The sequence below is a fragment of the Trachurus japonicus genome, chromosome 10, assembly GCF_045865225.1.
Source record: "Trachurus japonicus isolate A0001 chromosome 10, Traja_1.0".
NCBI classification, from domain to species: Eukaryota; Metazoa; Chordata; class Actinopteri; order Carangiformes; family Carangidae; genus Trachurus; species Trachurus japonicus.
The window spans coordinates 34,963,964-34,991,871 of NC_140916.1; the positions used below are offsets into that span (position 1 = coordinate 34,963,964).

The following is a 27,908-nucleotide window of genomic DNA, read 5'->3' on the forward strand; positions in this document are numbered from 1 at the left end:
TTTATAGTGGAAACAATTATACAAAGCCCTAGCAGAAGTATAAGTATCCAAACTGAAAGGCAAAAGCATGGTCAGAAGGACAGGAGGTGAGTCTATAAGTACACCCCTCACGATGGAAATAAGATTGGAACACCTGACATAATGGACGAGGATAAACTTGTAGATAACACAGGGGAAGGGTGAATATATAAACATCAGGAAATGAGAGACAATGAGACACAGGTGGGAAAGTAGACAAAGACTGGAAGTCAAGTGGCCTGAAACAAGACATGATCTAGAGACAAGACAACCTTAATCTTCCATCCATCAATTGTAGGGATGCTCCGATCAGCATCTTTTGGGGCTTGTACTGAAATAAATAAATGCAATCAAGATATTTAAGTACCACAAACAACTTTTTATTTGAGTAACACAAAACGTATTTAAACATTACATGCTCTGTCAAAAACATGCCAATAGAATATGGCAACACAAAACTTGTTCCAAACTTGTATCAAAAGGTATGAAAAATATTCCAATAGATGAAATAAAATTCCATTACTGTGGCACACTATTACTATTACTATCACTTTTTCATTCAAACAATTATGGGAGGCCCTAAATGGCTCTCAGTCAGTAAGTGGAGACACTTGTGGTGGTTTTATGTTGTTTAGCTCATTGATTAATCACCACACAAGATACTAACCAGATGGATCTGAGGGCATTCTCTTTGACCATCCTTAGATCTTTCCCATTAAAGGGCTCGTCCGGGATTTGAACCAAAGCGAGAATCATACCCCTAGACCAACGAGCCACTTGTCAATCACGCCCATTTCCCTAGATTTTCAAATTCTGTCTCTCAATGTCACCAGCAACATTTCCACATACAAACAGAGTGCAGTTCTGGTTCCTCATCATCTTTCAGATGTGCATCAGTCGTTAACAGGGTAAGTTATGACCCATAACTGCTGGAATCGCTGCCAATGGTTTCATGAATTAATTATGGATATCTCAGTAAATAGAGAGTTAATGGTCAGTGGAGACTAAGCGTGCTTTAATAAGTCAAGGAAACACTGAAGAGTCACTATTATACAGTAGACACATTTTATTGATTAGCTCTTGGACTTTGGACCCCAGCTACAAGTTTCACCAGACAGATGTGAGAGCTTTGCCAAAGAACCCACTGGGATAATTCCTACCAAAGGGCTCATCCGGGATTTGAACCTGGGACCCCTCGCACCCTAAGCGAGAATCATACCCCTAGACCAACGAGCCATTTATGAACAGATCTCATACCCCCAAATTGTTGTAATCTGTCCGATAAAATAGACAGAATTGTTTTCATACACAAACAGAAATTGTAATGGTTCCTTATCACCCTTTAAATATGCATCAGTCCTTAGCACTTTGAGTTACTACTCATTACTGTTGCAAACACTGCCGATGGATTCATGTAATGGTTAAACACTGTAGAGTCACTATTATAATACATATTTTCTACTATTCAGCTCTTGGACTTCGAACCCCATGGAATATTTACAAGTTTCACCAGAGAGGTGTGAGGACTTTGCTAAAGACCAAATGCAGATCTTACCTATGGAAGGGCTCGTCCGGGATTTGAACCCAGGACCTCTCCCAGCCAAAGTGAGAGTCATATACCTAGACCAACGAGCCTCTGATTAGTGGACTTTACCCCCGAAAATGTAACGCTGTTGTCTTTCAAATGTGTATCGGTTGTTAGCACATTAAGTTACGACCCACTGACCGGCTGTTTCGTTCATATGAATATGGGAGCCTCAGTCAATGGTTAGTAGAGACCCAACGTGCTTCAATAAACACTGATTGTGATGATATATTAGGAATATTCTTTAGCTCAGAAGTTATAAGGTTCCCTATACAGATGTGAGAGCTTTGCCAACGACAATCCTAGGCTCACACCTAGTGAAGGGCTCGTCCGGGATTTGAACCCGGGACCTCTCGCACCCGAAGCGAGAATCATACCCCTAGACCAACGAGCCTTTTGCGAGTCAACTTTACCCACGAAAATGTCTGTCCTCAGAAACAAAACGCAAAAACAGAGAATAGTTGCCATAGCTGTTGTCTTTCAAATGTGTATCGGCCATTGGCACATTAAGGGCGTATTCACACCAGGAAAGTCCGATAGTTCACTTGCTTTGGTGCGGACTAAATTTTTTTTTACTTGGTGCGGTTTGTATTCACATTGCATTTTTTCACAAGCGGATTTTTCACATTGGATAAAAATTATCAGCGGGATCTTCCACAAAAAGTAAACAATGGAGGTCATGAATGCGTTTCTTGCTGCCTTTTCAATTTGGTAGTATTTCCAATTGCACCTGTCCTGTGCTTATTCATCACTTGGAGGCAATGTGACCGTTTTGCAGCAGTCCCCGTTAAGGAAAGTCAGACAACAAACATACAGACGTCTGCATGTGCGTCTGAAGTAGGGGTGTCAACGTTTACAGTTTTTTCTACACTTGTAAACGGGGCTCAGACCAGGGTTTTTTCTGCATTATAAATTTTGAAGCGGCCGCCTGTCTGCGTTTGTACGGAGAGATCGCGCTGATCCGCTGCTGTTTACTTTCTCTCTGACAGCTTGGACGCACTAGACGCGGAACCGAAGCGCAGCGCCCTGGAGCGGAGGGAGTTTCAGATCGGCGCACATGTTAACCGGTCTGCCTGGCCGCACATCTCGCGCTGTGGAGCGCAGTGTGCGCGCCTGGAGCGCTTCAGTTCGGTTCATTTCTATTTTTCACGCGAGCCGTGCGAGCCGCTGGTTTGTATTCATACCTCCCCAAAAGGTCCGCACCAGAGGAAAAGTCCGTTTCAAGCAGACCAAACGAGCCTGGTGTGATACGCCCTAAGTTATGACCCATTACTGCAGCACACTATTCCCACTGTTTTATTCATACGATTATGGGAGGCCTTAAACGGCTCTCAGAGAGTTTTCAGTTAATGGTCAGTAGATAGTCAAAATGCTTAAATCGATCCGAGAAAAACACTTCAGGTGGTTTTATGTTGTTTAGCTCATTGATTAATCACCACACAAGATACTAACCAGATGGATCTAAAGGCATTCTCTTTGACCATCCCAACCAAAGGGCTCGTCCGGGATTTGAACCCGGGACCTCTCACACCCAAAGCGAGAATCATACCCCTAGACCAACGAGCCACTTGTTAGACACATTTATTCCCCAGAATATTTCAAATTCTGTCTCTCAATGTCACCAGCAGCCTTTTGATACACAGAGTGCGGTTGTGGTTCCTCATTATCTTTCAAATGTGTATCAGTCGTTAACAGGGTAAGTTATGACCCATAACTGCTGGAATCACTGCCAATGGTTTCATGAATTAATTATGGAATTCTGAGTAAATAGAGAGTTAATGGTCAATGGAGACTTAGCGTGCTTTAATAAGTCAGGGAAACAGTGAAGAGCCACTAGTACACATACTCCACAGATTAGCTCTTGGACTTTGGACCCCAGCTACAAGTTTCACCAGACAGATGTGAGAGCTTTGTCAAAGAACCCACTGGGATCGTCCGGGATTTGAACCCGGGACCTCTCGCACCCTAAGCGAGAATCATACCCCTAGACCAACGAGCCTCTTATGAGTGGACTTTACCCCCGAAAATGTCTGTCCGCTGAAACAAAACGCAGAAAAAGAGAACAGTTGTCATAGCTGTCGTCTTTTAAAGCAGAACTATGCAGGATTTGGGCTGTAATTATTGTGGCTCAGAGTCACTGTGATGGTTGAGTGACCTGTTATGAAGTGAATGGGGTCTAGGCCAATGCGCTCACCCCCCCCACTGGCTGAAAACCGCACTTGCAAGATCAGTCGTCCGTCTCGGTGTTACAAATCTCGTCAATGGATAGAAGTATCGCGAGAAACTGCTTTACGGCAGTACGAGATAAGAACGCATATGACGTCATGCATGTCACGAATCGTGATTGGTTTGAGTTCGGAAAGTCGGAGGAAACCATGGAAACATGAAATGTTTACTGATGAAGTTCAGCTTGTGGCTAACAGGGAGCTAATGCTAACACAGATACACACACCATGGGTCTTTTATAAGATAATGTAATACATCATGACACACACACACACACCTTCGCGTTTTGGAACCTTTATTCCTGTGTGTGTATGTCTGTGTCTTTGTGCCTGTGTGTGGCTGTATTAGCGTTAGCGCCGTGTTAGCATTAGCTCCGTGTTAGCATAGCGTTAGCTCGGTGTTAGCATTAGCTCCGTGTTAGCATTAGCGCCGTGTTAGCGTTAGCTAGGTGTTAGCAGGGCTTAGCAAACAGCAGTAAACACAAGCACGTGTAGGGGGGGTGGAGGAGGTGGCGGCGGCGAGTTTTTTTTTTTTTTTTACGACAGTGACATGTGCCTACCAGAACTGTGGGGGAGCTCCGGAGAGGGAAAAAAAGAGAAACCAACGAAGGAGCGAGCTATTTCCGGCCGAGCTGCATAGTTCTGCTTTAAATGTGTATCGTCATTAGCACATTAAGTTATGACCCACTGACCGACTGTTTTATTATGATTATGGGAGGCTCAGTCAATGGTTAGTACGACTTACTGCTGGACCTTCTACTGAGTTTGAAAGTATGGGCCAACACTGTATTTTCTTTTGTATGAACCCCCTGTCTTCTCCCTGTCTGCATTGTTAGCTCTCCCATGCCAGCATCATTGCATGGCTATTGGCTCAAACACATACGGTCTCACTCTAAAGACATTTCCATTGATAACATCATCTTCCTCCGTTCCAAGGTGAAGGCGATGGAGAGAAGTCCTCCAGAATAAAGTATGGGCTGTTTTCTACTGACAGTCCCACATGCGGTACATTCCATGCTATTGACTACGGTAGATGTCAATCAATATCTGCAACAAGTCCCTTGTCCCTGATCAAAATCAAATCAAAAGTTTGTTTGTCTGCTTGCTTTTCTTATATCATGACGTGTAGCAACAATATTTTTCTATGCCTCACCTCATCTGTTCGAGGATCAGGAGTCAGAGAGAGAAAGTGTGTGTGTGTGTGTGTGTGTGTGTGTGTGTTTGTGTGCCACGCACCTTTACCCACATCCCCTCCAGGTTTACCATTACCTCTGCCCCAGTGTTTGCCCTCTGCACTAAAAATGTATAAAGGATAAGACAAAGAGGTTCAAGGGAAATCATGAAAAAGCTATAAAAAAGGTCAAAGCACAGGTTCAAAAATGTTACCCTGCTCGACAGGGTCAAAGACACACACTGCATACAGTACTCTGTTCTACACCGCCTTCATTCTCTCCACGCCCGCCTCTATGATAGTTCATATCATTCTGTGGCAATTCAGTGCAGCATCTCTTTCAGCTCTGCCTGTATTTAAATTTAATCATCACAAAAAGATCTTGCAACTTTTCTTTTTTTGAAAACTCATGCAGACTGGACGTGCACTGTGATGGATGGCACAACATAAGTACATGTAAATCAAAGGCAAAGAAATACAAGTAGATCCAAAAATGATGAAACAAAAAGACTGGTCCACAGAACAGATAGCTGTAAATCTATACCACACCTGCCACTGTTTCCTTTGATGAACGAATGGATAATTGAAATGTCAGCGGTTGAGTGACTTGTGGTAAGACTCTTCAGTTTTCTGTTTTCTGTCCCAAACTGGAGCCTTTAGAGAACATCATGAAAGTGACTACTGTGTTGACTTTGAGGCGGCAGCTGTGCAGCTGACGCAGGTCGACCCACGGCGTGTCGGAGCCGTTCATGCGACGCGGCTGTCACTCTGCTCTTCACTGTCAGCAGAGACGCCACTCAAACACTTTGCTGATGAACCTGAGGATTACGCTCCATTAGATGCAGAGTTTCAGTTTCACCTCTCCCGTCTGTCCATCTGCACGCTCCCTCGCACACATGCTCTCTCTCACGGTGAAACATCTGTATCTTTTCATTGTTCTCATTGGCCCCTGGCCAAACTGAGGCCCTAAGCAGCATTCTTTTTTTTCTTTATTTCTGTCTTTTTTGATTTTTCAAGGTGTTTATGCGGACAAAGTTTTACATTTATATTTCAACAACATACAGTACCCACCTCAAAGTTAAGGGAAAGCTTATTCTTTTTTCTTTTTTTACTTCCTTGTTGCTCCTGATTTGTGGTGTCTCTTGTGCCTTTTTCCCACTGGCCAAAAGAAACTCTTTAACAATTGGCTTCTGACAACAGTGGGAAGGGGCCACCAACACACATCAAGTTGATCCGATCAACTTGACGTGTGTCTAGCCACTAATTTACAGTATTTGATGGCGAATAGCAGGGGGGCCCGAATTCTTCTCAGCGAAGGGCCAACAATGTAAAGTTGAATTCATATTGCCATGCATTAAATTAAATATGCCTATATCATATTTGTGCAAATATACAAAGTCATTTTGAAAATGAATGATACTACAATTGTTTTCCATGTTTCACTGTTAATTGCATGATATTGCTGAACATCCTATCGCTTTTTTTGAAGTATGTAGCAGTAAATAATAATAATAATAATTTAAAAAACAAATTCTATTTGCCTGCCTTCCAACAATGCTCTAAAATTGTTCAGCATTATGCTGCATTTCAATCATTTTGAGGAGGGATACAAGTGCAAAACAGAAAGAAAAAAAGAAAAACACTGACCACTGCCTCATTTTGGCCAGTGGGAAAGGAGCCATATGTGGACCTGCTAATTTTAGTGGGTAAGTGGCTTTACAGGCCGTCTCTTCTCCTGCAGCCTCTGATCACTGAATGGTCAGATGTTAATTGTTGTCAATCATAGCAATGATGTATGTGGTGTCAGATTATAGCTCTCATGGTTCTCTTGGTGCCATAATGTTGCCCTATGCACAAACGTGAGGCTTTACGCACACTGCTCGTTCTGTTTTTAGAGAACCCCTGGTTGTCATTTCCTGGTTGCTCACCGAAGCAGGGCCAATGCTGGTCAACAGCAGGGGGATGGATGGAGCTGGCATGGGGTGACTCACACAGTCAGGAGCCTATAGTGGGGTTATAATGGGTTCAGTTCATTCACAATGTGTAGTAAATACTTGAAACTACAAACAAAATAAATAAAATACGTATAAATATTTAAAATGAAAATGAAATGTAAGGCATGAAGCATAAACAAGAGGCAGCGTATGTGATTTATAAGCTTTCTCACCCTCTTCTTTTCATTGACTTTTAGTCTGTGCAATCTGTTCTTCCTCTGTTTTCATGCCACATATGAAAATGAATATTTACTCTGCAGTAACTCACCGGCTCCTCACCCGAGTCCCCGTGGTGCTCGTACACAACTGTTGGTCGCCTTCCATCTCCCAACGGCTGATTGCGCGGTTCACGGAGGGCGAAGCAAGGACGAGCAGAACACAAGAACATGCAGCGACATTAAGTCTGCCAGTCTGGAGGAACCTGGCTCCCTGCCACTCTGCAGATTTTTAATGTGCCCCCCCCCCCCCCCAACACCCCCTCTCAATCCTCCAAAGATCTGCTTTTAATGCTTCTTCTGTCATCATCGCAGCCTTTGATGTGCCACTGATGAGTAAATTCAAAGAAGCGCTGGCTGCGAGCGACAAAACCTTGAGTAGGCTCCAAAAAGCCTGTTCACCTTGCAAACTACTCATGTTGCCTTTCGTCAAAGTGTTTCAACGCAGAACAAACTTGTCATCAACGCTTTGGTGCTTTCAAGAGTCAAGAGTCAAAAGAGTGTGAAGGCACTCAGAGAGGTGGAAGGTGTTTCTGCTGAGATCCAGTTGGCCTGCATAAGGAGAGCGCTGATTATTTAGAGTAAGAGGGGGGGGGGGGGGAGCACAAAGCATCGTCTTTATCTTATTTTGAAAAACCTGCTTAAAGATTCATCTTGTGCAAAATAAAATCAGTGAAGTGTTCTGAAAAACCAAGAGCCATCATCAGTGCACATCCACTGTATATCCTCCTCAGACCCAGGGGGAAAAAAGGAAAAACAAGTTCCTTTAATTTAGATTTTTTTTTTTTTACGTAAATTAAATGCAAAGAAAAAAAAGCTATAAAACTTAATTTTGTTCACATGATATAACATGTCCTCTGTAATGGACAACAGGACTGATTAGGTACATGGAAAACAATCGCATAAATTATCCAGTTAAATACAAGAATAACCTTTCAGATGTTTCTTGTCAGCTCTCTGAAACGGCAATACAGAAAAAAAAAATTGTAGTGTATCCAACTCTTTCTTTCACATCAACAAAAGCTGACTTAACTTTGACTTAAGCCCATTGCTCCACTTGGGTGCATAGGCCGTCGACAAATGTCTTCCACTTCACACGGTTCTTTGCACTTCTCTCGAGGTCACCCCAGTTGAGCCCACTCCCTGACATTTCTGCCTCACAAAAGCTGAGTCATCAATTATAATGCACAACACATAAACATGTGCTGAAATTATCACTGACTAACCACTAACCACCACTAGCGACTAGCTGACTTCACATTGAAAATGCCATAGACATGTTAAAGGGATAGTTCACCCAAAATTGAAATTTCTCACCCTCATGTGGACTAAGGGCTGGGAGAAGTTTCAGAGTCCTCCATGGCTTCTCTGAGTTACAGGGGGTCTCGGCGTAGCAGCGCATGTCCATATAACGGTTGCAAATGGATACCAACTGTCTTCGTGACAAAAAGACACACCAAAAAACATCCAAATACCTCCTGCTCGTATGTAATGTCCATCTTGTATAGAAGCCCCGAAGCGGACATGCACTGCTACACCAAGACCCCCTGTAACTCAGAGAAGCCACGGAGGACTTTGAAACTTCTCCCAGCCCTTAGTCCACATGAGGGGGAGTAGATTGAAAGATTTTAGATTGAAGTAGAGTGAAATTTCAATTTTGGGTGAACTATCCCTTTAACTTGTTAAGTTTTAAGTTCTCCACACAACATTCAACTGTTTTAGATGACAATCACAGGTTAAGTTTAACATAAAGGGTGAATATTGCTCACATACATGTGCTATTTAAGGTTCAGCAGAGAAAAAAACAATGAATAAGGAGTGAAAAACAACAGCATGGTACGAACAGTCCATGTTCCAGTGATGTGATCGCACACATCAAATTCATTAATCAGAAATTCAAAAATAAAATGATGTGGTTTTCTGAAACACATCTAAATCGGCAATAATTTTGCACTGATTAAAAATCTAAAAAATTTGGTTTTGGCCGACAGCGCACTTCATCTCTCCTGCAGGGTCATCCTTTTCCCCTGGACTCTCATCATCTGATGTATATTAAACAGCAGTAATGAGAAGGAGGGATCTGAACTTTTTGGACCTCATTCTTCAAAAGCAAGCAAAGCATTTTCCATTTTCCATCTGAATTATTTGTTCTCAGTGTCAAAATGGAAAAAAAAGGAAAAACACAGATGTCACTCAAATGAAACAGGTCTGTCATTGTCTGACACTTTCCGACTCAGCTCTGTTATTGATATAAAGGATAAAAACAAATGTCCATAAATATTATTGGTGATCATAAAAAGGTGGATTTGTCTTGACACTTGGCTTATCAATACACCACTGTCCATACACCACTCACCACTTCGGATGACACTCTCTCTCTCCGTCTGAACACTCCAGACATCACAACATCACAGAGCGTTTCATTTGTCCCCACACTCATGTCACACTTCCCTTTGAGCTGGGAAGCAATTTCCTTTCACCCTGCCACACACATGCTCTCTCATGTCTCTGAGATCCCAGGCTGGATTTCCTTTATTAGGGTCAGGAATCACTTCGGCCATCTGCAGCTTACACTCATACGACCGTTCACCATTTGTCCACTCACACCAGCGCTGTGACAGGCAACACATACTGTAATACTGTCTCCTCTGCCTCTCCTAAAGGCTTCCATGAGGAAAGCTTTGCTGCCCACTGATGGCAGGTCCATCTTTTACTCTTGAGTGTTTCCTCTCTAAAGCAGAGGCTTGGTTTATCATATCTTCGAGCTGGTTTCTATACTACGCTTTTGTGTCGTCTCTACTGTTGTGAAGCATGCGCACATTGTCCAGTTTCAGTCAGAGTAAGGCATATACATGCTGGAGAAAACCGGTTTCCAATCGCATCGTCTGGGTTTTTTTATTCTGATTTGGAGTAGTCCTGTATGAGTCAAACTAACACGTTTACATGCACTTTAGTTGTCCAGTTATAGTTGGATTAAGGCCATAATTAGGTTTTTTCAAGTGTCATGGAAACCTACTGAGTGTCTTCACAGAGAGGTATGGGGGCAACACTTATTAACACTACCCAAACACCTAAAGGAGGAACATATAATTAACATATTAGCCTACAGATTCATGCAGCTAGAAGACACATATTAAAGGTTGTCCAAACATCATGAACTGCAAACAGCTATTTTCTGTGTAAAGATACAGTGGTTTAATAACGTCAGCTACATCCACTATGTGTGTGTTGCAATCATTGTTTCAACTTGTTTATTCTGGGAGCTTGTCTGGAATAACATGCACAATAGTGCAAGAAGATCATGCTCAGACAGAGAGAAATGAGACCAGAGCACAGGTGGAATACCACTTTAAATCTCAGCTGACTGCCAAAATATTCATACACACAAAGAAATGCTGGGTTGTTTTTTCAACCCAACCGCTAGGTTGAGCCTGTTGGTTAATTTAATTGGGGTTATTTTCATTGAATTGGGTATTCTGAGAATGGGAATGGAGTTACTAGCTGTTGGGTTGTAATTTCTATAATTTTGTGTTGGTTTGTTTTGGACTACCCAACACATTGGGTTGACGTTCGGTGGCAGGAGTTTCCCAGCATGCTTTGGGACAGTGTGTTTGTGAATATAATTTTAGGTTATTTCTGTAAAATATCACCACAGATGTTATCTGCTACAGCCACACAATCTTTAGTGATACTGTTACACACGAATTTACTGGGTTGGGAAACTACCTAAATTGGGTTGTTTTTAACCCAACATTTTTAAGAGTGTAGTTTTAACTAGCTCCATTATTGTCCTTACTTGGCTTCATCAGTAGCCCATTCATGCAACTGCCCCCAACAGTTAAAGCCAAGGCTGGACTGTTTTCCTCATCCACCTGTGGAGCCAACTCTCGTCTGGTCTGCTTCACTGAGTGTCCTGTCCTCAGTAAGTGTTGTCACTATGAACATACTCAGCTGAATATCCTCTAATCAAACCCCAAGGGACAGGCCAATGTGTTGTGTCCAGTGGGTTAATCAGGATAAAGTGTGAAAATGTAGACAAAACCAGAGATAAACAAATGAAAGTGTTGCATGAATATGCAATATAACAAACAGAAAAAACATCAACATACTATTTCCCTGTTCAGTGATTCTGCAAATGAATATCTGATGAAAAACACATTCATAGAAACATACAGAACCAAAAACAGCACAGAAATTATATGGTTAATAAGTAAACTCAGCCATTGCTCACTCAGATCACACAGTTTCAAACAATGCAATATTTCACTTTATCAGACTGATGCACACATGCTGCTTTTATAATAATTAACAATGTACCTTAGAGAGTGCATGGCAATAGATGAACGCAGGCATATGGCAGGAGCTTGAGAAAAAAGACTTTAGAAGGAGATGACTGAAAAGGGAGTGTCTTCACTTCCTGTTTCTGGGGTTAAAGGGATAGTTGGAACGTGGCCCTGATACGTCTGAGTTCTGCTGCGCTAAAGCCCGGTCTCCCTGCCCCTCTCACCCACACACGAGCGTCCTGTATACTGGGCTGCACAGCGCCCAGCCAGTCTCCCCTCCAGTGCTCCGGTGACACACAAAAACATCTGCTCAGCAACAACGCCGTGGAAAAAGAAGAAGAAGAAGCGCGAGGCACAACCTGACGGCCCCGACCTGGCTGACTGTGTCATTTCTACATTCTTGGGCTGAACCCGCCTCGAACTGGCGCGTCCAGTCGGGTTGGTTGAGCTGCTCTGGCCCGTTGAGAACTCAAATCTAAGCCCATAGGGGTCCATGCAGACAGGGAGCCCAAACAGCCAGGCAGCCCAGCCCGGAGGCAGAGGAGGGAGAGATAACACAGCAGCAGGTGTGTGTGTGTGTGTGTGTGTGCGTGCGTGCGTGCGTGCGTGCGTGCATGCGTGTGTGTGTGTGTGTGTGTGTGTGAGATAGGCCTACCTGCAAACCCCGAGATTTGTAATGTTTATTAAGAGAAACACATATTTCAGGACCCTGACTTGTAGGCTGAAATATATTCAAAGGCTTAAAATAACAGGACATGTCTTATTATTCAGCAGTTTAGGCTCAAGCATGCAAATTCGAACCTGATTTGGGGGGAAGATTGACAGCCCTAGTGTTGTGTAGGTGTATCTCTTGGTCTGGAGGAATAAAGTGAAGCAGAGTTGCTACTGGACACGCTATCTCGTCTCCTGTCCCGTTTATTGATTTTCTATATCAATACAGTATGCAAACCCAGAACGCTCGGCTACAATAGAAACCCCAGTCAGTAACACTCCCCCCCCCATGGACATGCAGTGCTGCGCCGAGACCCCCTGTAACTCAGAGAAGCTACGGAGGACTCTGAAACTTCTCCCAGCCCTTAGTCCACATGAGGGTGAGTAGATAATGAGTGAAAATTCAATTTTGGGTGAACTATCCCTTTAACAAAATAAAAAACATTTTGGTCGAATGGTCAGCGCGCATGACTCTTACCTGGGAGACTGGGGATCCAACCCCGCTCAGGCCCTCCTTCGTCCTGCCACATATAGGCTTGACGTTGAGAGCAATGAGGTCCAATCTAGTGGTTGTCTCTTTAAATATACTGTTTAGTGCATATTAAAAAAAAAAAAGTTGTATGTATTTACTTTGAACCACTGTTTCAAAGTAACACTGTGGGGGGTTGTTGGATTTTTCCAGCGATGGAAGCGGAGCAGTGGCGTCTTACAGTGTGACAAAGATTTGAACAGGATTAGTCTAAAAATGAAATGTCTCCTCTATATTGATTCCCTTCCCCTCTGCTGTGTGTGTGTGTGTGTGTGTGTGTGTGTGTGTGTGTGTGTGTGTGTGTGTGTGTGTGTGTGTGTGTGTGTGTGTGTGTGTGTCCCTTTCTTGTGGTTATATCACACTGAACCGCTCTGAGCCTTGTACAGCCAACACATACCTCTTTTTTCTTTTCTCCAGCTACACTGTGATATTTGTCACCATAAATCATATTCATGGAGCTCACTGGGATGTCAGATCATCACAGCCACCACTGTGCCTGGCATGTAATTCAGATGTCATGCACAAAGCTCAAAGTTGCGGCCTGCTACACTCTCCAATAAATTCAGTCGCTTCAAACCTGCGTCCACCTGGTGAAAGCTTTGACATTTCGTTACTCTAAACACTGGCTGAGCGCCACTCAGTGTGAGGCATATGGCTGGCCCTCTTATAGGTCTAGACGACTGGTGGACTTCCCATGATGCAGCAAACTTCTCCCTCTCCTCTTCTCTCTCTCCATATATACACATTCACATCCCATGAATGCATGTTAATGACCGTCTTTCCTTTCTCTCCCACAGTTTTGTGTTTTCCCTCTCCCTGTCTCTCTCTGCAGGTCGTTCTGCATCCGGAGCTGTGGAGCCTGGGCCTGCCTCCATGATCCTGCTCAATACCCACTGCTAATATTTTTATTCTATACATTTATGTGGAATGTGCATTATGCTACTCTCTCTTTCTGCTGGGTGGGCTGGATTCTGTTGAAGGTTTCTGGCAGTTCTTCCCTGCCACTGTCACCAGAGATTGCTCATGGAGGGAATGTAGAGTCTGTAGATAATATTAAAATGAATGTAAAGGCCAAAGTTGTCCTGAAATCACCCCTGTTAGTTAGTAATGATTCTATTAGTCCATTCAACAGAACATAATACAGTATATGCATATAATATGGATGAAAAGGCGTAGGCTGAAGCAACAGCTGATTTTTGCCTAGCCTGTTTACAAGTAGCGAAGTTGGAGAAACAGAACAAGATTACAAAATGGCACAATTGAACTGAGCAAAAATATATTTATTCATATATTTTATATTTATTGAATACATTCGTTTTAACACTAGAAATGCCATGAGGTCATTTTGACCTCTCTCACTCCCTAAAATGTATGTAACTATGTTTGCGAAACCCTATGTCTCCCATTCAGTGACTTTTCCTAAAAGTCATCTTATGCGTTTTGATGATTCTAGTAAAAGAGAGTGATAAAGAGTGATTTTACCTAGAAATGCCAAAAGGTCATGTTAACCTCCATTCATTCTAATGCAAAAATGGTAAATGGACTGCATTTATATAGCCATATAGTATAGCCAGCCAGACACACAGCTCAAAACACTTTATAGTAATGACTCAAATTCATACACACACACACACACACACACACAAAAAAAAATAGACGTTGCTAGGTTTAAGGTGCGTTCACACCAGAACTTTTATTTTTGTCACTGTCGCTTGTGCTGCTCCAAAAAAAAAAAAATGCTCTGTAAACTTGGCGCCAGCGACAAAAATAAAAGGTCTGGTGTGAACGCACCTTTACAAAATTGGTTTTCCAATCATTGCAATGGGGAAATTCTAGGCTAAAGAATGTTCATTTAGTCACTCAGTTAGTTAGTTAGTTAGTTAGTTAGTGTGTTTAGGTTAACCAGATCTTATAATTTCAGAGTATTTGTACTGATAAGGAGTGGATTGGTTTGGTGCAAAGTAATCCTTGTGTTGTTTTATATGTGTCCCCCCCAAACCTCCACACATACTTCCACCTGTTGTGATTTGGTGCAATATAAATACATAACTTGACCTGGTTGTCTCTGTAAACAAAGCTATTTGGTTGTAAGTGAGTTTTGGTTCTAATTTTAGAGGTATACAAAGTTATTTCAATTTAGATTTGACTGGTGTGTATATTGCACAATCCTTAGTTGTCATGTATTTGACACAGATTTACACTTTATGAAGTCTTTAGACTGCATGTGTCGCTTGTGTTGACTGACAGTGTAGCTCCGTGCTGTTACAGAGTTTGAGCTTTATACTGTTCACATTTGTACAAATGAGCATCTGCTGAGTCAATCTATGAATCCACATTGAATCTGTTTCATATGAAAGAATCAACAGGAACTGGCTCTGTTTCAATCTGAGCTGATATGACACAGAGGAGAGAAAATCAGAGGAGTGGAACAGTGGTATATAGATGTCAAGGCAAATCTCACTCTATTTTATAGTCCACCATTCAGCATTAGCATGCCTACATCTATCTCCCAATTTAACTTGTCTTTTGTGTTTTTGCACTGAGAGGGAATTCTGCTTGAAGCGAATTGCATTAGTATGACAGCAAAAAAAAGAAGATCTGTGTGTGTGTGTGTGTGTGTGTGTGTGTGTGTGATGGAGGGCGGTGGTGGGGGTTCTCCTTTAACCACGTTGCTTTTGTTAAACTCTCTTCACGCTCCATGTGGCGCCGGGCACTGAGGTAATTTCACACCTGACCGGCCTTTTGCTGGCCCCACCAACCGGCACCAGGCACCCTGGCAGGGTTGCCATGGAGACAAGGTGGAAGCTACTTTCAGTGTCAGCGTGTTAAGTGACTGTTTAACATGGAGCGGAGCGTGCTGCGCCTCATCTGTTGATGATTTGACTCCCTGGGCTGTTGTAAAATATGTCATTATCACAGGTGTCCATACAGGCAGCGTGCGGTGCCTGTATTTTTTTATTATGTGCAAGCTGAGTCACAGCAAGGTCACATGTAAAAGGATTTATCTATATGCTGAGAATGTGATTGAGGGTGCATGGGACGGAAATGCCCACACACTAATCCTTCTGCCTTAAACAGCAACTATACACCCACACACAGGTACTTCCTCATGTAAATATGAGTGCTTATACTTTCAGGATGTACACACTTTGATTTATTTGCACACCGTATACATAAAAACTATGAGAATAGTTAAACATTGTGCAGGACTGGTGGAAGCCAAAAAAGGCTTATACCACCTCTATGTAAAAACAACAATGGTCACTTCAAAATCAGAAAGTAAATGATAATACTGATATTCATTACATTAAAAAACAGCAATTTACACACAAAATTAAAGATTAACAGAGCCAATAAAGTGCTAAAAAAATATTTTTTGTTGCTATGTGTGTGGTGATGCAGGTGAATAGTTCCATAGTGATGGTCCTGTGTACAGTATTTTAAAGTGTGTAGATTGAGGGAAGTCCGACAATAAGATGGAAGTCCTTTGAATATCTCATGATGATCCAAATGGATGTCTGAGGAAAACTTAAAAAAAACAAATCTGGAAAAGTGAATCGCAAGTCATTAATTAGATATACTGTACATATTTATACATAAACACACAGGTTTTGTATGTTCACATTGAAAGTAAAGCAGATCAACACTAGGCTTCACTAGTCCATCAATGACTCTATTTCATCAAAAATATATACAGGAAAACAAAGTTAGAAAGATAATCACCACCTCATTTGCCTCCATCACTGACCAGTTCCAGATCTCCCTTCATTAGATGCCACACTGGATAAATGGTAAATGGTCTGTATATAGCGCTTTACTATACCTGTAACGATACCCAGAACTCTTTACAGTACATCGCATTCACCCATTCACACACTGATGGCGGAAAGCTGCCATGCAAGGTGCTAACCACGACTCAATATTGACTGTTGTGTTCTTAAAGGTACATTGTGTAGGAATTACTCCTATCTAGCGTTGCGGTTGTATATCGCAAGAAACTCAATCGTATTTTTCATGTTGCATTCACGTGAAATTGGGCAGACGGCAGACGGATGACAGCCGCTGCACTTAACGGCATAAACAAGCCTCTATGTAAACAAGTGGTCCGTCAGCACAGGGCAAAACAATACACACGACAATATTGTTTACCTGACCAACACTTTACCAGCTTTCTCTCCACTTCTGTGACTAAAATGACATCTGGTTTGTTGCCGACGGCCGTCTGCCCGACTGCAGGTGAATGCAGCATCAGTGTAACGCTCCATTCCTCCTCACTGCGTTACCGCGGTGACTTTTCACAGACGCCACCTCCACCTGAGCCGACAGCTCCGGTGTCTCCGCTGAGTTTCCATGGTTTCCTACCGTCACGCTGCCACTGAACGTAAAAACATGGCGACACCACATGGCAGCCAGCACCGAGCTTACCCGCTCCATGTAGATATGAATGATATGAACGGCTAATTCAGAGCTGAAAGGAACATTTCAGTTTGTTGATGGGGGGGATTACTGATTAATGAAAAACAGACTTTTGAATGAAATAATCAATTTTCGTGAATAGATAACAGGATAAGTTACACAATGTCCCTGTGTTGTCTTTTAAGCTACTCCATGCTCTTTCTAAATTGTCCCCAGGCGACAAATAAAATGTTTCTTGAATCTTGAATTCATGTCAAATATAGAATGTGAAGTTATAAGTCAACAAGTTCTGGAGGAGCTGGAGTCAACTTGCTGGACCCGTCTTGTTTTTGAGAAGCAAGTGGCACACTGCACACCCAAATGTCACCGTTGGAGATGCTGTCTGGCTAAGTGACCAAAATGCATTAAGATGACACTTTAAGCTTGGCACAGTTGTCAGCACAAATATTGGCACCAATCAGAAGTGTTCTGTGTCCATCCTTGAATAAATACCTGTGGACATTTGGTCCAAATGTGGACAAGGACAAGGACAAAATGATGTTTTGTGAGGTCTCAGTGACCTTTGAATTTGAGAGCCCAAGCTCTAATCAGTTCCTTCCTGCTTTCAGATAAATAGTTGTACCAAATGGAGAGATGTTTCCCCAATGCGTTACAGAGATGTTGTGTTTTGTCGGTTCATCTTTACATCCAAGTGAATGTTTGGAAGTTCTGTCAAGGCATCACAGGTGGAGCCAATGGACCCAATGTCAGAGGCCACACCACCAGAGTCAATGCAGGTTGTTGGGTTGTCAATTTTGATTGATCACGAAGCTTGTGCACCAATGGAACTGTTGTGTTCACCTTCAAGAAGTGATGATGATCTCACCATAACATGGCAGCATTTTAGTGAAGAGAAAGTCCTGCATCGTTTTCAACAAGACCACCTCTCATTGGACATTACTGGTTGTGACATCATCTGACAGAGATAAAAGACAATTATACTGAGCTGTAGCTGAGTTTACAGCAATTATCACTCACAAACAACTTCCTGAGTTGAGATGCAGCTAAAGGACAGCTCACTGCAGTATGGACAAGTACATCTAATAATAGAAGAAATAAAGGAGATTCAGAATGCCTAGCTAAGGCTCCTCCTTTAAACGAGCTGCTCTGTCTGTGAGCATCAGCATTCTCTGCATTTCATTATTTCCATGTCAGGAAATGGTGTTCCTCCTGCCAGACAAGCTTGAAATGTCATTACAGCAGTGAAGCTCCAGGACAGCTTCATTTCCTCGTCAAAGTTGGAGCTCCGTGGAACTGGATTAGTGCCAATCCTGATTTTACAGATACTGTTATTGCATCTCAAAGGACATGCTGAACTTTGTGAGTTATTAGCAAAATGTTGAATTAAGAACCTCCCCAAGTGTCACAAATACTCTAATTACTCTGGAACTTTTGCCTCTTTCACAACTAACATGAACAGAAATATATAATCATGAATAAATAGATAAATAGAAATCCCAAGCGTCAGGTGCCAAAAATGAAGTGATCGCTATCAAAATCATTGCCAGATTTATTTTTGTTGTTTGCACCCTGAGCAATTAAAAAGGAAGTCCATCACATTGAACAATGAGCCCTCTGGAAGGACATGAAAGCCTTCAGCTGAAGCCATCACGTAGATGATATGCAAGCCATGCTCAAATTGTTCAAGCAAGTTCATCTTGCTTGAAAAAATATCAAATCACGCACACAGGAAACCAAACATATAAACAGTGTAACCATGCCATACATCTGAGGAATTACAAAACCCATTAAATGAGCAATGATACCACATGCAAAGCAGCAACAGCATCTGGTACAGCAAAAAGACAAAATAGAACAGGACAAAAAATGCAGTGTACTGTATATGAAATACTGTGCAAGTCATGCAGTAAAACATACATTGGGGAGACAGGCAGATCATTCATCACCAGAAGTAAAGAACACTGAAAGAATGTGAAAAAGAAACGTCCACGTGACTCACAAATAAATAAATAAAAGAGAAAGCAGAACAAAAATGTGCCATATCGGACCACTCTCAAAGAAATAACCACATAATGGACTGGTATATACTCCCCCTCTCCCTTGCCCCTTAGGAGGTCTTTCACCTCCTACCAGGCCATTGCCTTAATAAGAATGTATTCTTAGCAATTCTTGCCTGGTAAAATAAAGGTTTACTACTACTACTACTACTACTACTACTACAACCGCAGAATTATTGCACCAACACTGGATCAAGGAGGCCATCACAATCATGAAGTGGGCCCTACAGACCAATCCACTGCTGAAAAACTGCGGTGGCTTAGGGTTTGAATAAATATAAAAAGAGGCAAAATCCTTCAGAGGCTCTTAGGCCCTTCCACATGTGTCCTCCCTTTCCTGGGCAAACAGTTCTCCAACAGGTGGAGCCTTCATGGGACAATTAACATGGGGAAAAAATGCCAAGGTTGCTGGAAGTCGGTGAAAGGAGCAGTACATTGCAATGAAGTGGTGATGGAGGCCTCAGCTGGTGACAAGAGTCCTCTTTAGACCAGGACATCCCATTTCAGTGCAGCCTTAAGTGGCCATAACATAACATTGAAATCTGCTGACCCGTCCATTCACTCTGACCTCATCTTTAAAAACTCACTTACTTATTTTCTCCCATCATAATTTTTCTTTGTTGCTTCAACATAATGATATTATACAGTAGGTTGAGGACACTACTCAATGACTGATGATGCTGCTGGGCTTCTTCAGTCTCAGTTAATCTGATTCCTGTAAAATGTGCATTTGGAAAAAAAAAGAGCTTGCAGGAAAGCAGCTGCTGCAAATAGGATAAAACTGTATTATTCTGAATTATACATTATACTGTGCTCACCCCTAGGAACTCTACAGATCTCTTTGCACTTCAATTCATCAGTGCAAACAGACTGGCCATTCTCCATTGAGAACCATCTACTTCCAGGTAGGTGGATACTCTAAATATTGACTTAATGTTGACAGGCCGGTCCGAATATGCTGATCGATGCCGATTAAATACACGCCTTTCAGGCGCAGTATCCGAGATACCCGATAGACTCCCTAAAATGACTACATTTATTTAGATTTTATTTAGAAAAATGCAATTACTTATTTCATTATTTATTTTTAACTTGATACACATTTACTAATGAACCAAATATTCTATGTTGTTATTTAAAAATAGAAGCCAAAAGAAACCATGATCATTTTGCTTAAGGTTATCATACCGTCAGAATCTCATACCGGCCCATGCCTATACTTCCAACACAGCACATAACCTCAACGTCACCATCTCAGCCACTCCCTCTGTTAGCTGATTGGCTGGTAGATTTTCTTCGGGAGAAAATCTGCAAAAGCATTTCCATCCCATTCGACGTATTGAAGAGAAATGAAATAAGTAGTGGAAGTACAATCTCTGTCTGACATTAGAAAACTGCAGCATTTTTTGGACAGAGCAGCATCATTGTGGACAGTGACCGTCAGGGTGAATGAAGACCCTATCAAACAGAGGAACGGAGGATTTACAGTGATTAAAACATGTATTTAGTTTGATTATGTGTTTATTCAGAGAATGCCAGGGGGCTGGTCCTGTCTCATTCCTCCCCTTCCCCTTGTGTAGCTTCATCTCCAGGGTGTGTGAAAGCAAAATAGAACGTATTATTTGCTTGAATAAAAAAAACAGTGTGGACAACCACTGTCTAATTAACAGTGACGTGAATGTGAAAGTGGTGAAAGGAAAAAGCACCCAGAGGACTAGGAAGTCATCTGCACTGTACTGCACTGTATACATGTACATCCAAGAGTGTAAACTGTGCTGTGCAGCAGCGGAGCCCCTGTGGCACATGGGCTGAGTTGATCGTTAATGTCATAATCATATTCATTTGTTTCGCCTGATGAGCACACGCTAATATAATCAACGTTAATGTGTTAAGCTCACAGGTCACAGGAACAGAGGGTATGGATGCAGCTGAGTCATCACATACAGTAAACCATTAATATGTTCACAGGTCTTCTACATAATTAGCACAGACACACTGTCAAGATCTATTTAAATGAATCTATACCGTGGCCACTGGGAATTCTGATTCCTGACATCCGCCGGCATCGGAAGGCGTGGACTGGGTTTCGTAAATGCGGCGTTTTAATAGGGCGCCATTGATGTAGGTGTTTGTTTGTCAACCCTGAATGAATGTGCCAGTACAAACCCACATAGCCTCCGCCAAAGAGCTTGGAGTTGCGTGGTGCAGTTTGAAGAATAGAATAAAATAGAATATGACCCAGGGAAACAAAAACACTTCTCAACATGGAGCAAACATGTGTCTCTAAATGGAGGTCAAAAAAAGAAAGGAAGGAATAAAGAAAGAAAACAGTTATAGCTGGCCAGTAGCAAAAAAACAGGATGTATGTGGATGTGGTCCAAGAAAATTTAAAGCAGCAGCTGTAGAACTGGACTGATTGGTTAGAAGCCCATAGGTCAGGGGTAGGCAATTATATTTGTCGAAGGGCCAGAATTTTTCTCAACAGACACCCCGAGGGCCGGACATTCAAATAGGCCTAGATTGAAATTAAATTAATCTTTTTGCTTAATTATTTGGTTGTTTATATTTTATATTTTTATTTCTCTTGTGCACATCATTTTTACTTATACACATCTTTGGTGTTTTGTATCATATAAAATTAAAAAAAATTGACATAGCCTATCATATCATCATTTACATGTCATGCTGGAGCTTTACACTGCTGACTTGTATCCTGAGACATGCCCTGTGATTTTTAGCTTAAATATGAAAGGAGGCTGAAACATCTGGGGCCTCATTTATCATTGTGGATACACGCTTTTTTACACGCTCTTTCCCCCATTTTGTGCGTACGCACTTTTCTCCGCCTAATTTGGGATCTATCAAACCAAAACTTGTCGGGAGTAAGAGCAAAAATTTACGACCAGTCCGACCATGGCGTACCGGCATTTACACGCTTTTTGAAGAACAGGAGGAATTGGCGACGCCGCTGCAGAGTCAGAGAACTGCAGTATGCGAGGGAGAGAGGAGCGCGGACACTGTTTGAAGTAGTGGTGGTGATGATGACCCCCCCCCACCACCACCACCACCGCACACGTGCTGACGTCGGCACTTTACATGAAAAGCACAGCGACTCAGATTTTTCCCCTGTGCATTTACACTAGTTTGCTCCTAAATACTGGCTTTATAAAACGAATTTCGTTTTCTTTTGATATCATATTGATATTTTTCCCCTGCATGTAGGCTACACCTCTTCCACAACCAGTCTGTCCAGTCTGGAAAATAATTTCTGCGACGTGCGTGTGTTCCGTAGCCAGACTGGACACACAAGCAAGCAGCAAGCCCAATAATGTCGGCGCAAATCAAAGCAAATGAGAAAACATGATCGATATTTTTTGTGTGAATAATATTTATTGTATTTAACAAAACTGGGTGCTGCCCAACATCATTTTAGGAAAAGTCACAGACTGGTGGACTTCAATGTTTTTTTTTTTTTTTTTTTTAAATATAGGCTATAGCTATGCACAAATGAAAATCAAAGTCTTCCAGTGAACGGAAGTTGGGGGTTAGTGGAAAGGGGTGCAAAGTACTGACTGGCAGTGGAAACCCTGCTTTAAATTATTATGACATAATCTAAAATAAGGGGCAGAATAAATATGATTCTTCTTCTTTCTGTTCTGTTTCATTTAGATTTGGGAGTTTTTTTGTATTTATTGTAGCCTTTCAATGCCAGATGATGTTTCTGACTGATATTGCCGTGTTACCGTGTATCTCGCTTTCAGAGAAATTCCGCTTCTTTCTCCGCTCTCCGTCCGTCTGTTGTCTTCACCGTCTTCCACTGACGTCATTCCACACGTTTCCAGAGTGCACATGGCTACTTAATATGCACGTAACTGATTTGCATTGACCACATATGGTTGCGTGGGGCTGTTTAGGGGGCTGGGTATGAGGCGTGTTCTCATCCACGCTTTTCTCAGGTCCGGTGTGATCTATCAAGGGAAATACCGTGCAGCCGTGTGTACGCGGAGTTTGATAGATCTGAAAAGAGTGTATATTTTTTGGTCGTACGCACATTTTGCCTTTCCGTCGTACTGAAAATTTAAGAGGACTTTTACACGCTCTTTGATAAATGAGGCCCCAGGTCTGTTCTCATGATACAAATCATTGGCCCTGACATGTGTGTTTCTCTTCTATAACACACATTCTACATCTCAGAGGCAACGTCTTTCACGGGCTTCCTTCACCTTTCAAACGAGGCAGAGCTCAGTGGGAAACATTAGGAGAGACACGGGCCAAGGTCACCGGGACACAACACGAGAGACAAGAGAAGCAGGTCCGTGCAACCGTGTGCAACTGTGCGCCGCGGACATGCACGGAAAAACAACCGAGTTGCATCAAATGTGCATCGCTAGGGCTTTTGAGTTCGGAGCTTGCATGACGCGCGTCTACATTGAATGGGTTTGAGCGCGAGCCAAAGACGTTCTATCTGAACGGCCCCCTGATGCACACACGGTTGGACCAAGGCCAAAATCACCCACGGCCTTCGCAGACAGGCAGGGAAAACCCTGCAGTCCAGCCGGCTCCCCAAACATTCGTGCATGTTACCTGGGCGTTTCTTTATCCCAGTGCAGTGTCTCACAGGCACACACAACAATGCGTTGGGACATGTGTTTCCGTGTCCCTGCGCATTGACTTACAGGCGCCTGTAGGCACAGGGACAGAGAAATACAGTACGTAAACTATTAGAACTCAGTCACGGGCCACATTGAAGGGTTCGGCGGGCCACATTCGGCCCACGGGCCGCCTATTGCCGACCCCTGCTATAGGTGATGATTAAGCCAGATTTAATTTGTATAAGTCTAGTGTTTATTTCTAAGCAAAAACCTTGACTCTACCTTTAAAGCAGCACAGTAGGAATAGTGGTACTGGTCTCTGGTTAAGAAGGTCAACTGTTGGGGGTGGGTTAAGCTGGTGCCCCATATATTACTATAGTACTCGTGCAGGTGGCCCCCGGTTCGAATCCTGCATCGGACGGCCCTTTCCTGCGTGTCATTCCCCCTCTCTCTGCCTCCCCAGTTCCTGTCTCTCTCAACTGTACTGTCAAGTAAAGGCAAAAAATAAAAATAAAATAAAATAAAAAAGAAGGGCAACTGTCTGTACTGTACCTGTGTCGTTCCTGGAGAGGTACCGGTACCTTCGCTGTTCCTTTGTAGGTACTGTTGCTGTTGCTGGTACCAGCACCGGTAGCAGTAATGTTGCCGTTGCCGGTTAACGTTCTTGTTGGTTGTACCAGTGCCATTGTCGTTGCCGGTACCTTTTCTGGTAACGTTGCCGTCGCTGTTGTCCAGAGCTCGCCTCCAGGGCTCGCCACAGTTCTGGGGGGGAGGCTGGCCAGTCCTGCAGCCCAGAACAGGGCACTCATGTGTCGGTGAAAGGAGCAGTGATGACCGGGCCTGAGCTCGGTCTCTGGAGCTTAGCAGAACTGCAGTGTACCAGGACCACAGTGGCTCTGTGTTCCTACCAGAACAGGAAAGTGACATAGTGCAGTTTGCAGCCGACGCGACTCCGCTCAGGCTGCAGCAGCGGCACAAATCATCCTGTTAACTGTTTTTCTACCACTTCAGTGAGTTTAGAAACATTATTTTAAGATCAAAAAACTACATGGTGTTGCTTTAAGTCATATGAACTGAAGTGCGCTGTGAGTTGTATGTTTGAAAGAAGAGTGGGTGCACTCATGTTCATGACAACAGCCTGTGTTTTTACAGACAGTTCAATAATCGAGCTTCAGAAGAGATGTAGTATAGTGTAGATATTGGGGGATCAATCTGCACACAGCTCCAGCAAGTGCACACATTTCTTTGGAAACAAAAAGCAAAGACAGATTTGAATTCAGGGGCAGTGGGCTGTGATAAGGATGATGTCATTACCCTGATATTAGGAAGCTTGATCCTACTCATCTGTGATCACAAGAAACAGGAAATATCCCACCAAGCTTCAATCTGGATCTCAGATGAGTGGAAATTAATGATTACACAATGGACCCACACACACACACACACACACACACACACACATATAGTATCTGCAAATAACTTCAGATCAACTTATTGAAGCTCCTTGCGTCATGCCCCACCCACCTGCTCTCTCTCATCTCCTCATAAAAATACATCACAGACACATAATGAAGAGAGTGAACGGGGTTTCTTCAGCTCCGTCTCTGTGGGCTGTGGGTGTGTAATGATGGAGAAGGGGGCGGCCCTCGTCTTTCTCCCCTCATCGGCGCTCCCTTATGAGGTCCACACACAATCCATGATCAAAACCCTCTTTTATGAAAAAAAAAAAGAAAAAGCGACCCTATACACACAAACCTGCACATTCATATAGGGAGGCATGTAACCCATTATCTGTGTGTTTCCCGGCCTGCTGGCTGTGTGATGAGGGGTTAGAGGCGGTGGCAGCAGCAGCAGCAGCAGCAGCAGCAGGCGGTGGGTGGTTGCCTCCCTGGGATGTACGTGGCTTCCTCGGGCCCTGTGACCACGTGTGTGATTCCTCCAACAAATCAAACGCCTTCTCCTCAAAGACCTGCTACTATCTTCTTGAAATGTAAAGAAAAAAAACCACAGTTGGACCATCAGAGAGGTATGACTGTACATTTAATAAGCTTGGGCCACGCAGGGGTCAACATAGTGGGCGAAGGAAGACTAGGTGGGTTGGGAGGGTTTTTAGCATTCAAATGATTTGCTTAATACCTGCAGCTGTCTTTGAGAGTTATTCAAATGACCGTGAAGACTGCTCAATGGAGTGCAATTCAATTAAATGCAATCGGAGCTCACGCTGTCCGCGCGAGGGTTTTAAGTGACAGTGTTTTATAAATCAGTCTGACTTTATGGTTATTAGCGATGGCTGCAAATCGTCCCGGCTACACACACAGAGTATAGCAGGGTTGCCAACTTTTGGTCCTGGGCTGGAGTGAGATTCTGTTGGTCTGTTAGCGGGGGGGGGGGGGGGGGGGGCGGGGGCTGTCTATAATAATAATAATAATAATAATAGTTATGTTTATTGTAGTTTTTCTCTCTGTCTCTCTCTCACACACTCACACACACACACACACTCACACACACACACACACACACACACACACTATACCTGCAAACTGAGTAGGCTAGAGGTGTAATAGGTGACAAAATATATCCCTCTAGGGGGGTCTGGGGGCACACCCCCAGGAAAAAATTGTGATTTTAACATGTAGCTATTTGAAGCATTCTGGTGTACTCTGAGAAGAAAATAAAGGGAAAACACAACATTTGCTTCAGATAAGAGGGAAAAAAGCAGATCTGTGGTTCCTATCATTGTATGGCTGGAGTGTATGAAACTGGTCTAGTGGGGAGCTCTGGCTTTTGGCCTGGACCAGCCTATTGAGCCTATTAATATATGAAAGAACAGACATGTCCTGTGATTTTCAGTCTTCTACTACAGCCTGATGATACAAGTCAGGTCCTTAAATGTGTGTTTCTCTTCTGTAATAAACATTATAATAAACACCCATTCGGAGTTTGCAGGTATGGCACACGTGCATGCATGCGCAGTTGCGCACAGACGTACACACACACACACACACACACACCTGTTGCTGCTGTCTCTCTCTCCTCTGCTCTCTGGACTGAGCTGCCTGGCTGTACTTTTGGGCTACAGTCTGCATCTTGATTTTATAGTTTTCAACGGACTGGCCCAACCAGCCCGACCGCAGGCGTCAGTTCGAGCCGCGTTCAGTCCGAAAACATAACTCGGTCAGGTCAGGTTGTGTCTCGGGCTTCGCTCTCTCCCTCTTTTTTTTGGCCATCGGATTCGGACCAAGTCGGGTCCAGGCTTCAGCACCGTGCCGCTGTTGGTGGGGGAGGGGTGGGGGGGGGGGGGGGGGGGGGCTGATCGACAACTCCCCGTCCTACTGTGCTGTGCTTGAGCAGCCGTCCAATCGGCACGCAGATAAGCATCGCGCACACCAATCAGAGAGCCTATTGATGAGTGCCAAAGCTTGCTTTAAATTTTTTTTTTTTTTTTTTTTGCCAAATCGCTTGATTTTGGCGTGAGAATTGTTTGAGTGGCGTGAGAGCGTGAGACAGGACCTAAAAGCGTGTGACACACGCCAGATGCGTGAGAGTTGGCAACCCTGGTATAGTGCGTGCACATTAAGATGTTTTAATACAACAGAAACGTCATGGAAACAGTTTGATGTCTTCTCTTAAAGGCCGGTTTAAAAGCTTGTTAGTGTCCATATGAGAACAGTTAGCCTAGTTAGCATCTTGTATCTTTGTTTATGTTGTTTCTTCATAGCTCTGCTCACACCTGCTTTAAATGGGAATGCAAGTCCGGTCGCGTTTCCTCTGTTTTGCTAACCCTCCTCTCAGCCATGTGCATTATGAGCTCATGTTCCTCCTCAGCCACTGTGTTCCTCCAGTGAACGAGGTTTAACATCACCATCCTTGGTTACAAGACAACCTCAGTCTCAGACTGCTGTGGTCTGTGGTTCCTGATGGTGGAATAAGCTCAGAGCAAGAGCATCGCTATGTACTTTTGGATAGATTTTGTACTTTTTTATTCAAGGTCTGATGTTCTGCTGAGGCTTAAATGTTGATCATTGATCTGTACATTAATATTACCTTGGATGCTTTTGTGTCAGTCGTTAATGTGCATTTCACTTCAAATGAAAATCACTTTTACACCGGCC

General features: G+C 43.1%; 3 non-coding genes across 3 annotated transcripts; all 3 read right to left on the reverse strand.

Annotated features, from left to right (window-relative positions):
* Positions 1–1,925: 1,925 nt before the first annotated feature.
* Positions 1,926–1,997, reverse strand: trnap-cgg (transfer RNA proline (anticodon CGG)). The gene has a single exon. It is a non-coding gene; the product is annotated as a tRNA-Pro (tRNA).
* A 1,100-nt stretch (positions 1,998–3,097) lies between these two features.
* Positions 3,098–3,169, reverse strand: trnap-ugg (transfer RNA proline (anticodon UGG)). The gene has a single exon. It is a non-coding gene; the product is annotated as a tRNA-Pro (tRNA).
* Positions 3,170–3,530: 361 nt separating this feature from the next.
* On the reverse strand, positions 3,531–3,602 carry trnap-agg (transfer RNA proline (anticodon AGG)). Its single transcript has one exon. It is a non-coding gene; the product is annotated as a tRNA-Pro (tRNA).
* Positions 3,603–27,908: the final 24,306 nt, after the last annotated feature.